At 35.3% G+C, this 19,264-nt stretch overlaps 1 protein-coding gene across 12 annotated transcripts in view; it reads right to left on the reverse strand.

The window, feature by feature from the left end:
* The window catches only part of LOC143257477 (complexin-like), a 339,522-nt gene that overhangs the window by 138,903 nt on the left and 181,355 nt on the right, over nucleotides 1-19,264 (reverse strand). The gene's annotated exons all lie outside the window — the stretch shown is intronic.

A 19,264-nucleotide genomic window follows, 5' to 3' on the forward strand; every position in this document is an offset into this window, starting at 1 on the left:
TACATATAGGAACTACAGTGTATACTGATGTACAGATAGGAATTACAGTGTATACTTATGTTCAGATAGGAACTGTAGGACATACTGATGTAGAGATAGGAACTACAATGTATACTAATGTACAGATAGAAAGTACAGTTTATACTGATTTACAGATGAGAATTACAGTGTATGCTTTCCATACAAAAAACCTAACCCCTACGTCCGATACTCTTAATAATTCCTGCAAAGAGTGTGCATTGTTGTCCACTCAAAACCCATGTGTTCGGTGGTCTTCTAAAACCTTCAACAATGTACTCTGTTGCTTATGGCAATTTATACCAAATGCACATTTATTTATGTGAAACCTACACTAGTGTGTAGTGTTGTTTGCGTAAAACTGACACCGGTGTGCAGATTTACACAAGTAAAAACTACACAAATTTGTAGAGTTATAGAAATAAAACATGTGCACGGTTACAGAAGTAAAACATACATTGTTGTATACTGTTACAGAAATGAGACATATTCCAATGTGAACTGTTGAGAACATATGTCCTGCACTTATATATACCATTATCGTGTAAACGCTGCACCAGTAGATATAGACACTTAAGGAAAACATTCCCAAATGTTCACTCTCTACACAACCTTCGCTTTTTAAATTCCGGTCAGGCATAACCTGGTGATTAGGGCACTCACCTTACAATATGCGAGTTGTTGGATCGAAAGCTGTCGCCAAAACTTTATGAAATGCAAATTAATCCATTTGTTGGACAAAAAGATCGCGGAGGGTGTTGTTGACTAGCTGTCTTCCCTCTAGTCTATCACTTCAAATTTAGGGTTAACACATATAGCCATCGAATAGCTTTGAGTGAGTTTTAACAAATAAAAAAACGTATATATTTTCAATGTAATATAAAATCACACGGACATGAACCACCGAAAGTCGCACTTCTTGAACATTAAATGTCATACAGATACGAGTCTCTTAAAATATCGATATCTGGGATGATATATTAGTGCATGCGAACCATTGCAAACATAGTTATAGGAGTATGTTAAAAAACAAGTAAAAACACATGAAACCGGAAAGTAAACTTGTTGACCCCTCCGTAAATAAATATCTCATCCACACACACAGATTGTGTATCAAAGACCCATATATAACTACAGATGGAAATATATACAAGATCTATAGAGATGATAAAATGTTTACTAAAACACCTGAGCGTTCTATAAAAGTATGGCGTAGTGCTTAACGTACTGGGCTGAGGGTCGGAAGGTGCAAGTAATTTGACTCTAAACACTTTCCGCAATTTCGACTGTGGAGTGTTTATAGTTTGCATAATTAACCTTGATATATTGCTAAGAGTCACCCTGTGAGTGATCAGTGGTGCTAATTTGTTAACCCCTCCCTATGTTGCAAAAGACTGAGGTGTCATTCAAACTGAAAATAGCAACCTCATTTTATTTCTTATAGTGCGAAATTTATTGTCCGTTTTCAATTTCTATTTGACTACATAAAGTCCAGATTTTACAAATTTTCGTTTAATTTATTAATTATTTTCCCCTGTCTTCTTTTATAAACTTTGTTCTTCCTTTGTTTCTTTTTTGGAAGCCCAGAACAGACGGAAAGGTTATCTTGTTTAGCTGTTTCAAAACAGAGTAAATCGACCGCGGCAAAAGTCTCAAAGTATCAGTGGAATAGCTAGATAAATTTGTAAATCTAAGTACGTTGTTAGATGTAGTTACAAAAGGCATGTTAGCAAAGTTTTACCTATATATGGATTTGACTTAAGAATATTTGAATTTTTTTTCCTGTATAACAAAGAGTTTCATGTGAGCATAGAAAGCAATGATAACTAAACAACTACTTTTCTCTACTTTGACTACAAAGTTACGTAACTTTTACTTTTCGTTTTCTTGAAATGGATTAACTTCCCTCTTATTTTATTATTGTTTGTTTGTTTGTTTTTTGATTTAAGCACAAAGCTGCACAATGGGCTGTCTGTGCTCTGCCCACCAAGGGTATCGAAACCCGGATTTTAACGTTGTAAGTCCGCAGACATACCGCTGAGCAACTGGGAGGCCTTATTTTATTATCAATTAATCATGTATGATTTTTTCTGAAACTGTGCCTATATTTGTAGGGCCGGGCGTGGCCTTAAAAATTAGCGTGCCTAACTGCAAATCATCCGACCGTTCATAGCTTATTGCCTCTAGAAGGTATTCCTTGTTTCGGGGGAACCATCGGTGCATTAAAACAGTGGCACAAACCGCGATAGTATCTCAGATAATTTGTTGTGTAGCTGCTGTGTGTAAACGAAATATTTTATTGTCACTTTCCAATACTCATATTTAACTACTAATTTGATTGGTGTTTTCTATACCATAACTTCCTCTTAAATCTGGTAACCGTTACAATTATCTTAGGGTCCAACCAGTAGTAATAATTGTAATTAAGACTAGATACAAGTGTTTATTCTTCGTTTTTTGTCTGAGAAAAAAATTAATATTAAACAGTGCAAAATATAACCTAGTTTAATTTGTTTTGAATTTTGCGCAAAGTTACACGAGAACTATCTGCGCTAAAGGTCCCTAATTTAGCAGTGAACGACTACACGGAAGGCAGCTAGCCATCACTACCCACTGTTAACTCTTGGAATACTCTTTTACCAACGCATGGTGGGATCAACCGTCTCATTATAACGCCCTCAAGGCTGAAAGTGCGAGCATGTTTGGTGGGACGGGGATTCGAACCCGCGACCCTCACATTACGAGTCAGGCAACCTATCTGCCTGGCCTTGCAGGGCCTTAGACTACATGGAAGGTAGCTAGTCAATAGAACCTAACTTCACTTTACAGTGTACCAATGGCCTGCGAATATTTGACTGTTTGATATCCGGGATCTTCTGACGGGGAAAAAATTCTTACTCCGCTAATAGGAAGTTTTATGTAGCAATTAGTTAAGATAAAATCTTAATAATTAAAAAAGAAGAAGGAAAAAAACAACTAGATCTTGTCAGATGGAAGAAAATCAGAACGGTGAATATATAAGACTGCTATTCATAAGAACGGTAGACCGAATATATAAGACTGCTATTCGTGGGAACGAACAGCCCTTACAAAAGCGACAAGGATCCATAAATCCCATATTCAGAAAGCGCATTTTATGGCAACGGAATATTTGAAATGGTATTCTGGGAACGCTAACCTCTGAGCCACGTCTGGAACAACCCATTTGGAATACATTGAGTCCTAAAAGGATTAATGAAAATCAAAAATCAATATAACAATAACGCATAAATTTTTGCCTCCTTGATGCACGTGAACTATCAGTTATCAAGCCTTCCCACGAAGCTTTAATAAGAAAATAAACCGTAAGTTATGAAGATCCAAAACTCTTGTTCAAATCTCTTTTTTGTCCGTTCGATAAAGGTTATACTAAAGATGCTTACCGATATTACATAAAGCGCTGAATCAGAGAAATGCCGTCCAGTTATTTCCCTATATAATTTTTGATAAAACATTTCCTAGTTAATTTAATCTAGTAAATCGGTAGCAGAACAGAAAATATTAAGTTCAAACAATATGCGTAGACACACAAAGAACAGGTAAACTAGCACAATAAAGGGCTCGGCATGGCCAGGTGGTTAAGGCACTCAACTCGTAATCCGAGGGTCGCGGGTTCGAATCCCCGTTACACCAAACATGCTCGGCCTTTCAGCCATGAGGGTGTTATAATGTGGTGGTCAATCCCACTATTCGTTGGCAAAAGAGCAACCCAAGAGTTAGCGGTGGGTGGTTATGAATAGCTACCTCCCCTCTAGTCTTACACTGCTAAATTAGGGATGGCTAGTGCAGATAGTCCTCATGCAGTTTTTCGCGAAATTAAAAAACAAGCAAGCACAATAAAGAACAAATCTCGTAACAATAAAACAGCATATCTAAAAAAACTGCCTTTTTCTTGTAAATCAATTTAGGGATTACACCTAGATAGTAAATGTAATACACTAATGCATACATGTTACTTCGATTAAATTTTATTCACTTAACTCCTGCTTTATTATCATTTCACGTACTACAACTTGTTAAGAAACATGTGGGACAATTCTAAGTCTTACTTCATCCGTTAAAACAGGTTAGTGCAAGGAAATATTATTGGGTTGTACTTGCAATGAACTAATGAGATCGCACCGGGAATAACTAATAAACCACCCAACTTCAGTTCACTATTTAACATTTGTATTTTATCATAACAACTGTCTATTAAAAGCACAATGATATCAATTAATACACATACAAGAAGAAATAAAGCGACCGATGCAACTTGGATAACTGGGTTCGAACTCGGATCCTCAAATCTTCAACTTTTCGTTGTCAACACATGCCCTTTCGTATCTTCACTGCATTTCTTAAATATTTTAAAACCTTTTACTGTGATATTCTACAGCTAGCGTATATTTCCAGATAAAAATAAGTTATTAATTACGTATTTTAAAACATTTATCTGGTATTATACATCATGTGTTTGTTTGAAGTTCCTCTTTATTAAGTTCTGATCTCCCTTTTCTAATTATATTTCTTGCCAAATTCAATTCGCTGTTTTGTTTCCAGTTTCTTTCTACAGAGTTAGTTCTTTATCTTGATTTGCTAATGACATTTCCTGCCAAGTTCAATTCGCTGTTTTGTTTCCAGTTTCTTCCAATGGAGTTAGTTCTTTATCTATATATATTAATGGCATTTCCTGCCAAGTTCAATTCGCTGTTTTGTTTCCAGTTTCTTCCAATGGAGTTAGTTCTTTATCTATATATATTAATGGCATTTCCTGCCAAGTTCAATTCGCTCTTTTGTTTCCAGTTTCTTCCAAAGGAGTTAGTTCTTTATCTAGATTTACTAATTATATTTCTTGCCATACTCAATTTGTTATTGTTTTTTCTAGTTTTTCTATCGACTTAGATATTTTTTATCTTGATTTAATTACGTAATACTCAAATTACTGTTTTGAATTGAAGAAGTACATACGCCCGGCACTGCCACGTGATTAAGTACATACTTTCTCCCTCTAGCGGCAAAAATTAAAATATTTCCTGATCTGTTTCCTTAATTTAGTAAATGATCTCTGTCAGAACAAGAATGTAATTTTTACACACATTTTTTAAAAGAATATCATATATATATTTATTTTAAAAGATGATAATCTCGGGTTTTCACAAGGTCGGACTTCCTTCTCTAGCTGTGAGAAAACATAAGCAGGAAGTGTGAAATGCGAAAGTTGATCAAGTAACCTACAATAACGTCGTGATCTCTACAGCAACTTAACATGAGGATATTTTAAAGTGTCTAGGTTGGTTTTCGTTAAGAAATTTGCAGTCTGTAATTTCTCTTATTAACCATTTTTAAATATTAAAAAAGATAAAATTTAGTAATAGCGAAAAAAACTAGTCACTATGAATTACTTTCTGGTTCCTGGTATTTCGTGATGGTGATTAAACTGGTTCAGTTTCTGTTTTCAGATTAGGTACACATTACCAGCGATTCAAACGGCTGTTAGTAGTAAGGGAGGCATTCTGGAAGGGGACGACAGTGTGGTGTCGTATGTTATCAATATGTGTGTGCAAATGATATACTAATTAATAATTCATGCCTAATTAATGGATAATTAACATTTAAATAAATTTTAATTATTACTTAGCATATGTAAAGTCATTACGTATGACGTCACACTTCCGCCTTTAAAATTCCTCCATTATCGCTGCTTTTGAAATTAGGATATGATTTCTAATGATGGCGATTCAAAAGTCTGGTTTGAATTAAATTATAACTACAGATGATGTATCAATGAAGAAGGATTCAAATGGTTGGGTTCATTTAGATTCAAGTGATGAAGGATGGTGATTCATAAGTTTGATTTAGATGAGATTATAGCCACAGAAGATGAGAGGTTAAAAAGGCTTCTTTTAAATATTTCCTGATTTCAGATGAAGTATAGTTGAGGAGAGATTCAAATGGTTGGCTTAGATTCAGATGATGGTGGATGGTGATTCATAAATCTGGTTTAAATTAGATTCTGGTTTCAAATGATGTACGAGATCTGTTCAAAAAATACGCGGACTGTTTGTATTGCGCGGCTCCAGTTGGTTCCAGGGGAATCCGCTTGATGTCACTAGGTTTGCACAGATCAGCTGATTACGACGCCATTTCCCGATTGCAGATATCTTCATTTGTGTATTAGCTACGCGGTTTTAAGTGAAGTGCGATTTTTTCGTTTGGCGGATTTCAGAATGAATGACCCGAATGAGCAACGACTTGCTGTGAAATTTTGTGTTAAACTTGGAAAATCTGCGACTGAAACTTTTGCTATGCTTAACACGGCTTACGGTGATGTTGCTATGAAGCGTACGGCATGTTTCAAGTGGCATGAACGTTTTATGGATGGTTGACAGTCCATTGAAGATGATGAGCGTCCTGGACGTCTTTCCACGTCAACTGACGACCCACACATCGACGAAATCAACACCCTGGTGCGGGCAAATCGACGTCTTACTGTCAGGAAGCTTGCTGAAGAGTGTGGGATATCAGTTGGATCTTGTTACGAGATTTTGACCGAAAAATTGAAGATGCACCGCGTTGCTGCGAAATTCAGCCCTCAGAACTCGTGAGTTTTTGGCCAAACACTCGATCACTGTTCTTCCCCACCCCCCCTACTCACCTGACCTTGCTCCTTGCGATTTTTTCTTGTTCCCCAAACTCAAAAGACCCTTGAAAGGAAGAAGATTTGAGACGATTCCCGAGATTAAGGCAAATGCGACGAAGGTGCTGGAGGACATTACAAAAGAAGCGTACCAGGACTGTTTCAACAAGTGGAAACACCGTTGGGATAAGTGTGTGCGTTGGGGAGGAGAGTACTTTGAAGGGGTCCCAGACCTGTAACTTCTAAATAAAGTACATTTTGTTTTATGACGTCAGTCCGCGTATTTTTTGAACAGCCCTCGTATAGACGTTAAAGAGTTCCAACAGGTAGTTTAAACTGTGTTCTTGGTTCAGTTAATGTATGATCACGAATACAAACAGATAACGTAAAAGCAGTTCTATTTCAAAAGATGTACAACAAGCGATTTTTGTCATTCTAAACCAAATTTAACTCAAACCAGTTATATTTTCCTATAACGCTGAAAAGACGAGTTTAAAATTGTACGTATTAACGAGAAAGAAAAACTAAGAGGTCAAATAAATACAAAACATTTGTTTAGGAACATTTATGTATATAAATCTGTTTGGAAAAGCTGCACGATCGCTTATTTGTGCTCTACTCATTGTGTGGTTCGAACCATGAAATCTACCGTCATAAACCCACCAGCAGGGTAGAGGATGGGGATCATGTGCGTAGAAAAACAACAGAAATGTTGAGTTTCCATATGTTATTGCAAATTAAGCCTAAATCTGCGATTGACAGTAAGCTAGGCCTAACTTTCAGACTTCAGAGAAGGTGAGCTACTAAACAGAAGAGAAAGAGAGAGAAGGAAAATATTGTCATTACGATTTCTGCTCCTCATAATTTACCCAAGCACTTGATAGAATCCTTAATATAACTCAAAAATAAAGAAACTAAAAATGCGTACCTACATCATTTTTTTATATTTACGAGTTTTTAGTTCGTAATTTCGATTTGATTTATTGTTAAAGTATCTTTTTCTATTTGAACCAGTTTTACTGATTATTATTAAAACTACCTTTTCTGACTGACTTCACTGATTATTATTAAAACCACCTTTTCTGACTAACTTCACTGATTATTATTAAAACTACCTTTTGTGACTGACTTCACTGATTATTATTAAAACTACCTTTTCTGACTGACTTCACTGATTATTATTAAAACTACCTTTTCTGACTGACTTCACTGATTATTATTAAAGCCACCTTTTCTGACTGACTTCACTGATTATTATTAAAACTACCCTTTCCGACTGACTTCATTGATTATTATTAAAACCACCTTTTCTGACTGACTTCACTGATTATTATTAAATCTACCTTTTCTGACTGAGTCACTATTTCATTGATCATTATTAAAACTACCTTTTCCGACTGACTTCACTGATTATTATTAAAACCACCTTTTCTGACTGACTTCACTGATTATTATTAAAACCACCTTTTCTTACTGACTTCACTGATTATTATTAAAACCACCTTTTCTGACTTACTTCACTGATTATTATTAAAACCACCTTTTCTGACTGACTTCACTGATTATTATCAAAACCACCTTTTCTGACTGAGTCACTATTTCATGATCATTATTAAAACCACCTTTTCTGACCGAATTTTTTAGTTTATTGACTATCCAGAGTGGTTGTGCGTCGAAATCATGACCGTTTATTTCAACAGATTAGATGCACGAATATGAAAAATAGGGGTACGACACCCCTACTCCAAGAATTAAAATACGGTACACAGTGTTTCTTAACGTTAATACTCATACAAGCCGTTCAGAAATACATCGGTATACATATACAGTGTTGCTCTGAATCTTGTGGTACTGTTAGTTACTTTGTTTGTCTGTTTTTAAGTGCAAACTGCAAATTGGGATACCTATGCTGTGCTCAACACGGGTGCCGTTCAGCCACTGAGAATGTTGGTATACAAAGATGCGTTCACTTGCACCGTGTACGTTTTACTTTTTTGTCAATAGCTCACGTTAAGATACGATTGCTGTTCTTTGTGATAGCTTTGAGCTGCCGTTGCATGAAGCATACTCTTAAAGAAAATACAGTATCAGGAACTTTAGAAATATTTTGTTTCTTTAATCGAAGTTTAATAATCCTTTAGGGTTGGGTAGACTGACCGACTTGTTTTGTTCTTTTCAACGTTCTATGGTCAACGAATTATAAGCATTGTAACAACAATTGTGGTTAATTTTACTTTTTTTATATCTTAACTTATAAAGATAGAAAACGTTTATCCTGGCTTCGTTTTGTTGACCTATTTTAAGATAACAGCAACCAAATGATTGTTTTTTTTATAACATAATGAGGCTCATATCAATTACTATTATAAAAAAAATTATATTGTATTGTGTTATATACTTTCAGGTAAACAATTTTGTATCTAAAGTAAAATGACAGTCACCAACGGTCTTTATAGGCATCAAATAATTCAATAATCTCTAATAAGGTCTACTTTTATTTGACTATTAATGAATAAATCATGTTAAACAAGATTCAAATAGAAATTATTTATTCTAACTGAAAAGAGAGAGAGATAAGAGTAAACGTATAAGAAAGTTATGATTTCACAAAACAACTCGTCAAGAAACAGATGGGATTTCTTTCTGAAAAACTGCTTCGACACTAGTGGACATAAGTAATACGAAATATTATCAAATATGTTTTGATAACATCTGTCGTCATAACTGTTTTACTGTAATATACCAAACAAACTTTATACTGTTCACTAAACGAAGAACAGGAGAATTTTGTTTGTTTCAGAATGTTCCAGCAGAGTTGAACAAAGAGCTATCATCCCCAATTTTGAGTTGTCAGACTAGAGAACAGATACTTGGTCAACACCAGCAGCCCCCAACTCTATAGTAACTATTATCCGGCCAGAAAGTGGAATTTAATCATAACCGTTATAAGAAAGCCCGTTAATCATAACCGTTTTGTTTGTTAGTTTCTGTAAAACGTTGCGAACATGTATCCTCGAATTCAAGCCAGGCTAATCGCTAGACCGGGTTCGACATACTGAATACGAGCTAAATATAAATATTTTATTAAACTATGGGATATTTAAACAACACACACTGTATGGATATAACAGTAAGTCTGAAATGTTACATGACGTGTTAACCTCTTTCTGTGAAACAGAAATTTTGAAATTACGAGATTGTATATTTGTACAAATGAATTCAATTTTTTTGTCTTTAAGTTCAAAAACACTAGCGATCTATAGTGGTAAATTACGTGAAACGTTGCATATTTACCTAACGGTATAGTTACAGAAATAGAACAAACGTGAGGGGAAAACTTGACGTATTTTGTCTATATGCATGTAGTACACTGTTTCCTGTGTAAAACAATACAAAATATTTATATTCTGAACACATTTTTGAAACTTTAACAACTTATTAACTGGTTATATGTACGATGTTACACCAAAATAATCCCCGTTACACCAAACATGCTCGTCCTTTCAGCCGTTGGGGCGTTATAATGTGACGATCAATGCCACTATTCGTTGCTAAAAGTTGGTGGTGGGTGGTGATGACTAGCTGCTTTCTCTCTAGTCTTACACTGCTAAAGTAGGAACGGCTAGCGCAAATAGCCCTCGTATAGCTTTGCACGACATTGAAAACAAAAAACAAACCAAAATAATACGTTGAGTAGCTCTGACGCCATCTTTCTTGGTACTCGTGACTTCACGTAGAGTTACGAAGGTCCATAACAATAATACGTCCCTCTTAACACAATACGACTCAACTTATGCTAATGTCATATAAGTAAAATAATACACTAAATGTTAACATAAATAAAATAAATCCACGTTTGCAAGCATTTCGTTTAATCTTACGGCAAGGGGTGAAGAGTGGGGGTAGAAGGCTCCTTGTTATGATTTGTAGGAGTTTTGTTTGTTTGTCTTTGGAATTTCGCACAAAGCTACTCGAGGGCTATCTGTGCTAGCTGTCCCTAATTTAGCAGTGTAAGACTAGAGGGAAGGCAGCTAGTCATCACCACCCACCGCCAACTCATGGGCTACTCTTTTACCAACGAATAGTGGGATTGACCGTCACATTATAACATTATAATAAGAATATGGAAATATGTCCGTGTGTCCGTCGTTATTAACAGACACGAATCATTTTTGGCAGAACAATTTGGAATAATACATACCTATGTTCACTAAATTTCATTTATTCCAAATCCGATCATTTTTGACTGAGTTATAGAACAAAGAACAGTGTAAAAACTGATCCCCATGTTAACAGATGGGATTTGTTGGATATTCGTAACCTTTCTGTGCCCTTGACCCTCCAAACATTAATCGCTTGTAAATTAGATCACAGTTCAAATGTATACCAGCTTTGTCCAAATCCATTCGGCCCTTTTTAAGAAATATTGCTGGCTGGTAAACACACAAACAGGGATGAAAACATAACCTTCGTCCACCATTGGTGGTAAAGGTAATTATTATACAAGGAGTGACTGCAGAAATGTACACAACTGCTTAAGGAGTGACTTTACAGCTGTACATAAGGAGTGGAATACGACAGACCTTGTTGTGGATTAGACGTGGCTTATATTATGAAAGGAAATGAACTAGTACCGCTGTCATGTGGATTATGTGAAACTGACGAAGTGCAATGTTTATCGATTCTATTTTTCGCTTATATGATAGATACACAAAAAGAGGATTCTCTTCGATTGATCCCCAAAAGCGCCAGATAAAACCTCCACAAAACACAATCACTATGCCGATAAATACACATATTCATCTATCAAGAACCTAGTTCCTTTAATATAGTTTACCAAATTCAATTTCTTTCGGTAAAAAATAATTCACAATTTTCCTCAAATCATTATATGCAATAAAATTTACTTCTGTAATAGTTTGATGTAAATTCAGAAATTTTCGAACTAACAGTTTCCTTGGTTGACAGTAAAAATAATTTTACTGCGAGTAAAATAACTGTCAGTGAGCTCAACTGTAAGTTGTTCAAAGTATGAAGTTTAAATGCGTCTTTTATCAACAGTCTAGATATTTATAGTGTCTTCTAAAAGTATTCAACTCTTGCAAAAGTTCCACATTTTGTTGTCGTCTGAGCTTGTAATTATGAAACTTTCAAATGGGACTATATATCGAGAATCTACACTACCTACTCTAAACTGAGAAAGCTAAATAAAACTAGGATATTCTTAGTACTTTTTGAAAGATCACAACATCAGTGTAATTGTTTCTGTCTGTGTGTCATGTATCTGTTTAAGTCACAACTCGCATGGTGATACAACAAACCAACCATGAAGACCAAGGAGAATTTAAACAAGTCAAGGATAAAGTGGTTGAGAAGCACAGGTCAGAAGGTTATAAAAAAAGTCGCTGATTATTTCTTTAAGTACAGTAAAGCCCATCATTAAAAAGTAGAATGTGTTTCACACCACCCAGTCTCAAGCTACCCTTATAAATTAATCAGGTGGGCAAGCAGGAAACTGGTTAGGGATGTCAATGTCCAAGATGGGAGTCATTGTTCATGGATCGACAATATTCCTGTCCCAATACCAAGCTGTACCTCCAGCAAGACATAATATGCTTGTTACCTTTCTCTCTGTATCTTTAATTTCTTTATCTTTAATTTTCCCTTACAATGTGGCCCGGCATGGCCAGGTGATTAAGGCACTCAACTCGTAATTCGAGGGTCACGGGTTCGAATCCCCGTCACATCAAATATGTTCCCCTTTCAGCCGTGGGCGCGTTATAATGTAACGATCAATCCCACTATTCGTTGGTAAAAGAGTAGTCCAAGAGGTGGCGGTGGGTGGTGATGACTAGCTACTTTCCCTCTGGTCTTACACTAATGAATTAGGGACAGCTAACACAGGTAGCCCTCGTGTAGCTTTGCGCGAAATTCAAAACAAACTAAACCGTACAATGTTGCTGTTATTAATGTCGTCGTTGTACCGTAAAACTGCAACAATTGGATATTTGAGCTGTGTCGCCGCAGAGATCGAACTTCCAGTTCTAGAGTATAATAATTGGAGTACGTTCAACCAAAATAACAATTTCTTGACATTACTTTTATGTAGTTTTATCTTTAAAGCCTAACCAGAACGTTCTTTGTTCGAGATGTAATTCTATTATATCCATTCTGTTCCTGCAGTTCAGTAGGGTTCCTCATTGTTTTCTATTCAGAAGAACAAAGACAACGAGGCCTAGAACTTCCGCATACCATACCTCGTGGGATTTAATTAAAGTCAGATTATAAAAGTCTGATATCTCACAGTCCACTAGTTAATACTTGGGTTTAGTTCTTTCATGCCTTTAACAAGAAGTTCAAATGTGTGAATACTTGAATAAATAAATGTATACATGTTTCGGTTTAATCCCTGCTCAAGTTTTCCAAATAAAACTATAAGATTCTTTATGTTTCACTAAATCTTTGTTTAAATTGTCAGCTCCATAGACAATAATAATAATAGTAACGTCACAGAATAGAAATGAGGGGGGGGGGCAATCTTATCAAAAGAAACGTTGCTTCTCCTGTTGCTAACGAATCAGAAACTGCCAGATGTTATCCAATAGAAATAAGCGCACCAGTAAATTAGAAGTTTTCAAACGAATACCTGCGGAATGGTGATTAATATTAAATGAATAGACTCAGGTTTCATTTATCCCTACTGATCATGACTGAAAGACTCGGGGTAATCCATAAGGGACAATACGAAATGAAACAAGATTTCTTTCAGGGACGCGCCGTTCATAATGCTTCACCACACTTAATTAGCATTTTAAAACTTTATTACTGACTGAGTCTGTAGAATAAATTTGCTTTTTCGAATTATTTATTCTTCAAATATTGCATTCCCTTAATACGCTGAAGGGCGAATAATTTTTATGTTTGGCTTCACAGATTAAACTGTAAATCTATAAGAAATCAAATTCCTTTCTTTGATGAAATACATGTTGTATTTCACGAAATGAAACTCGTTACACTTCATATTAAAGATATTATTATTGATATTATAAAATGACGCTTCTCTGGACCATGTTAAGAACTGAGTTCAGTGGGAGAGAAACTGAAATTAGTATTTCTTGCCGTTGTTTTGTTTGTTTACGTGTTTTTCTATAGCAAAGCCAAATCAGGCTATCTGCTGAGTCCACCAATAGAACCCCTGATTTTAGCTTTGTAAATTAATAGACTTACCGCTATCCATTGTAAACAATTTTCTGAAGTACGCTGAGGCCAAACCTTGGACCAAACATCATGACAAACTTTTCACAGAATTTCCACTTTATGTGGAGAGTGCCCAAAATCTCGTTTTAAGAAAACTGTACACATAGAAACCTATAGGTGCAGAATCATGTGAATTCCCATGTATTTTACAGAAAGTTTGAGAACCTGTTTTATTCTCCAAGGTTCGTAAAACATTTGCGGTGCACTTGGACGTTTAATTTTGAAGTAGCCAAAGTCTATTAGTCCCTGGATTTGTAATTCAGTAACTTTATCTCGTATTATTAGCGCTAACATATTAAAATAACTTGACTTCTCTTACTGTACGAAGTTCAGGTTTAATATTACACAATAATTCCAAAAGAAGAAAACTGTATTTAGAATTGTCCTCACGATTAATAGTCTGTACGATCACCTAAGTATAATTATTAACGAATTTTTGATATTCTAATTATTAACTAGTTTTCATCCCACATTTCGATTGCTAATTATCATAATTACCACAAACGTGTGAAAGGTCTTCACTCTTCCTGCATATCGTTGTGTTAAATGTGCACAATTAACGCATTATGATGAGGTTTCTACAAGTTAACACTCCTACGAAAAGTGGGGCCTAATAGGCCCCAGAGCAACTTGAAAGGTTATTAATATTAGGCTAATAATTTTGTATTTAAATGAAATTGCCATTTAAATCCATTAATGAATGGATTAACGAGATTCCCACTGTCCCTATCTACTATCTAGCGAAACCACAGCCAGGGGAACGGGCTTGGAAAAATCAGGACTAGAAACGTCTTTTCGCAAGTGTTAACAGTTATCTGAAAACGTGAAAGCTAACAACTTTTATAGTGTTCAATAATTCCTCACTATATTCTCCTTGATCTACCACAAACCTACTGAGAACTTGTAAATTTATTAGTAATATATTTAACGTTAATTTTTATTACAAACTGGTTACTAATAATCAACTTATATAAATTTACTAATCAAATATTCGGCTGTCCATCGGTGGAAAGAGTGAAGATGACCAAATATACAACATTTAACTGTTTCCCTTTAAGCATATATACATCACTATCTACAGTAAAGATGTTTCTTTGTGTAGCGCTTCCCGTTTCTTGATTTTTCCATAGCGAGTTCTTTTATATTAATGTAATGCCACGAAATGTGCTATTTGCACTTTGTTCATCGCGAGAACTAAATCCCGAATTTTAGCTTGATACATCCTTAGGCTTATCGCTAATCAGTCTTGATTCATTTCTTATGTTTATTCGGAGAAGAATTAATTACAAATATTTTTTAATATTGTACTTCATATCACATCTGTGGTAAAAGATAAAAAATTAACATATTTAAAAACATCTGTTGCTGAGAAACAAGATACTTAGGCACATCAAACGCAGCTGTGCTTTATAGATTATCTAATCTGCACAAAGTTAATGAAGCTGGAAAGATAAAATAAAACAGTATATCAGCTATAACTTTATATAAACTTAGATGAAATGACGTATCTTCCTTGACGATTACAGAATATTAGATTAGTACAGCCTACATATACTATCTGGTGGTTTTATCATAAAACAGACGAGCAAAACTATTTTTCTTATTAAAATAGAAATAAGAAGTGGTTAGTTAACACTTAAATATGGAACAGAAATACGAAATATGTGAACCTATGTTTGAAGTAAGATTATTTGTTTGTTTTGGAATTAAGCACAAAAACTACACAATAGGTTATCTGTACTCTGCTCACCACGGGTATCAAAACCCGGTTTCTAGCAGACATGCCGCTGTGAGCTTGAAATAAGAAACATATGACTTGGTTCATAAGCAAGGAATTTGTGTTTTTCTTATAGCAAAGCCACATCGGGTTATCTGCTGAGTCCGCCGAGGAGTATGTGAAACCAGTCATTACACTTATAATATATACAGACGATAGTAATTTTCATAATATTCGCATTTCTTTCCGTCTAACTTTATCAGTATTATTTTTTTACTATTCATCATCGCCTGATTTCCTAGACACATTTTTCCTTAATTTTTTCTTACTTTTTGTTTCTATTAAAACATTAGTTACTCCTATCAAGCTAACAATATGTTTTATGAGTTCGCCTTTATATCAGTTTTTTCTTCTCCATATATTATTACTATAAAAAAAAGTGTAGAAATTTATTTTCTTTTATCATTTTGGCGTCAAATAAATTCAAGATGAACGTATATCATCCACTAAGCCTTAGTATGAAACCATCATTTGTTATGCGTACGAGCCTTGTTTTACCATTGGCAGCTTCGAAACGTCAAGTAAACAGGTGAGCGTGAAAAACACATGTATTAGGCTGTATAAAAATATAGGCGTTTGGTTCTTTAAACGAACTTCCTATTGAACATAAACAACGTTATGTGATGGTACTGCTTTAATATTAGCTTATGTTTCCCAATATCTGGCCCACCAGTGACACAGCGTTATGTTTACGGACTCAAACTGCTAGAAACCGTGTTTCTATACCCGTGGTGGGCAGAGAACAAATAGCCCATTGTGTAACTTTGTGCTTAATTCCAAATAATCAATCAATCCCTGCGTCTATAGTGTTAAATCACATTCTTGTCATTTGTTAAAGTGGTATGTTCCATTATTGATACATTCTAATTTTATTATTTTAAAGATTATTGTTTATTAGAATGTACTCCTTAAGTTTCATTATATTAAGCGTACATGATTATCTCAAACATCCTAATCTAGTCCAGCATAGTGATGTTTTAATGGGATTATGACCACGAATGTCGAAAAGCCAAAAGGGTATCCAATTGATGAAACTGCATTTTCTTTGAAAAGTTTCGCTTCCTTAAAAGTTTTTGCTCATTGTGACAGGTACCTGGCGGGTATGCACAAATATAGTTTTGGTTTTGCATTATCACGTAGGAACTCTGAGAAATAGGCAGTTAACTGTTTACCGGCAATAATGTATTTAATTGCATTTATGTTTCTAATACGCTATTAAGTTCAACATAATTAAAAGTGTTTTGCTCCTGATTTTCGTTTGTATCCAATGTCCGGTGCATCACGTTGCAGTGTCCAACAGTAGTCAGCAAGCATTGACGGATTCCAGTTGCCCTGATATCGTTTGTCCATTGTAGCAATGTCCTAGTGAAACTGAAGATTTCGATAAAACGGTACGTGATGGGCAAATTTGGATGAGATTTTCGTGATCAGCAGCCAAAAATTCATAAGGAACACCCAACAGTGTTCAAGAAGAAAAAACTTTGTTGTGCAGTGTGATCTGTACTAATACAGGTTTTAGTTTACTGGTGTATGTGTGTGCAGTTGTAATATTAATTATTTCTTGTTATACAAATTAACTTTCAAATTGTTTTAATTTCTATATATACTGTGTCTTGGTAATTTCATGGACATACTTTATCACTTATCTCTATACGGTGAATGGAGGTTTCAGATACTGGCCATCGTGGGCCTGGAGCACCCATTGCTGTCCCAAATTTTTAACTTTTAATTTCAATTACCAAATAAATGTAGAAGTTAAATCTAATGCACGGTGTATCGCCGTCTTTGTAAAACAACTATTTGCTCGTGCACCTATCTTACTTGGATATATTTTACCATTATCTCATTTTATAAACACAATTAAAGGATTAGCAATAAATTTTGGGGTTCAATTCGTGCAGTGGGCACAAACAAACAGGCAAAAACTAAAATTCAGTACACATTTTCTAAATCTAATCTAGTTTGACAAACATTTCAAAGCACACATAGATTTCTGCATCTCACCGCTCAATCTACTCAAGGTATTATTTGTTTCTTTGAGGTTAAGCACAATAGTATACAAGAGGCTATATGTACTGTGGACGATACGAGTATCGAAACCCAAATTTTAGTGTTATAAACTTTTAGACTTACGGATAAGCCCACAAGGAGTGGGATTTTATTAATCAATTTGATTGGTAGATGTGTAAGTGATACGTAATGTACGTTTTTTTTCTCCTTTCTCTAATCAGTCTAATCTGAGGGTCACGGGTTCAAATTCTGGTCGCACCAAACACGCTCGCTATTTCAACCGTGAGCAGCGTTATAATGTGACAGTCAATCCCACTATACGTTGGTACAAGAGTAGCCCAAGAGTTGCCTTTCCTCTAGTTTTACATTGCTAAATTAGAGACGGCTAGCGAAATTCAAAACAAATCACAACCAATCACTCTTTCAGTAACACTTCAAACGTCAACCCGAATTAGTCTGAATTTTTTCGTTGTTTACATACTTCATATTTTTGGTTTTTAGAATAGCTTTAGTCTCGATTTACTAAACTTGTTTCTTTTAAATTTCGCACAAAGCTACACGAGGGATATTTGCGCTAGCAATTCCTAATTTATGAGAGCAAGACTAAAGAGAAGGCAACTAGTCATCACCACCCACCGCCAACTCTTGGGCTACTCTTTTACTAACGAAGAGTGGGATTGACAGTCACATTTTAACGTCCCCACGGATCAGAGGACGAACATGTTTCGTGTGACGGGGATTCGAACCGGCGACCTCGGATTACGGTTCGAGTGCCCTAATCACCTGGCCATATTGGGGCACGATACACTAAGCTATCTCTCTTTCTAAGTCACTTAGAATTTAAACAAATTCACTTTGTTATAAAACCGAATCTGCGCGATTCGGTTTTATTTCGTTTTTGTAAAAATTCTGATGCCATTTTAATGTATCGTTGAAACGCTTTATTATCACGAATCTTTCTCGTTTAAGAATTATTTCACTCATTTGTTTAAGCTGATATGATGTATTACCCCACAATGTAGTGTCTATCTATATGTATTTGGTTTACTGTGAACTACTTCAACTTTCGATAGTGCAATACTACTACGGAAACTCGTGGATAGAAGGTGACGTCACAGGAAGCATATATTCCTATAGTTGTAGTTTGTGTTGTTATTTTTAAGTACAAAACTAATATAACGAAGTATCTGTGTTCTAACCACAACGGGTATCGAAACCCGATTCTAGCGTTACAAGTTTTCAGGTTTATCGCTGAGCTACTGAGGGGCAATAAAATTATTAAACGGTTTACAGCAAAGTAATACAACATTTCGAAGAAAGAAACCTTTAGATTTCTCTACAAAAGCGACAGCATCCACCTACGTAACAATGTTACATTGAGAATATTAAATTATTCCAAAACCACACCCAAAGTCAATAGGGACAACGCCCATCGATAACTTGAAAAATGAAGTTACGAAAAAGATCCCTCTGACCCCCTCCCTAGCCCAAAAATACAGCGAAATTTGGAATATTTTATTACACCATTAACAACATAATAAAAC

The sequence above is a fragment of the Tachypleus tridentatus genome, chromosome 7 (genome assembly GCF_004210375.1).
Source record: "Tachypleus tridentatus isolate NWPU-2018 chromosome 7, ASM421037v1, whole genome shotgun sequence".
Taxonomy (NCBI): Eukaryota; Metazoa; Arthropoda; class Merostomata; order Xiphosura; family Limulidae; genus Tachypleus; species Tachypleus tridentatus.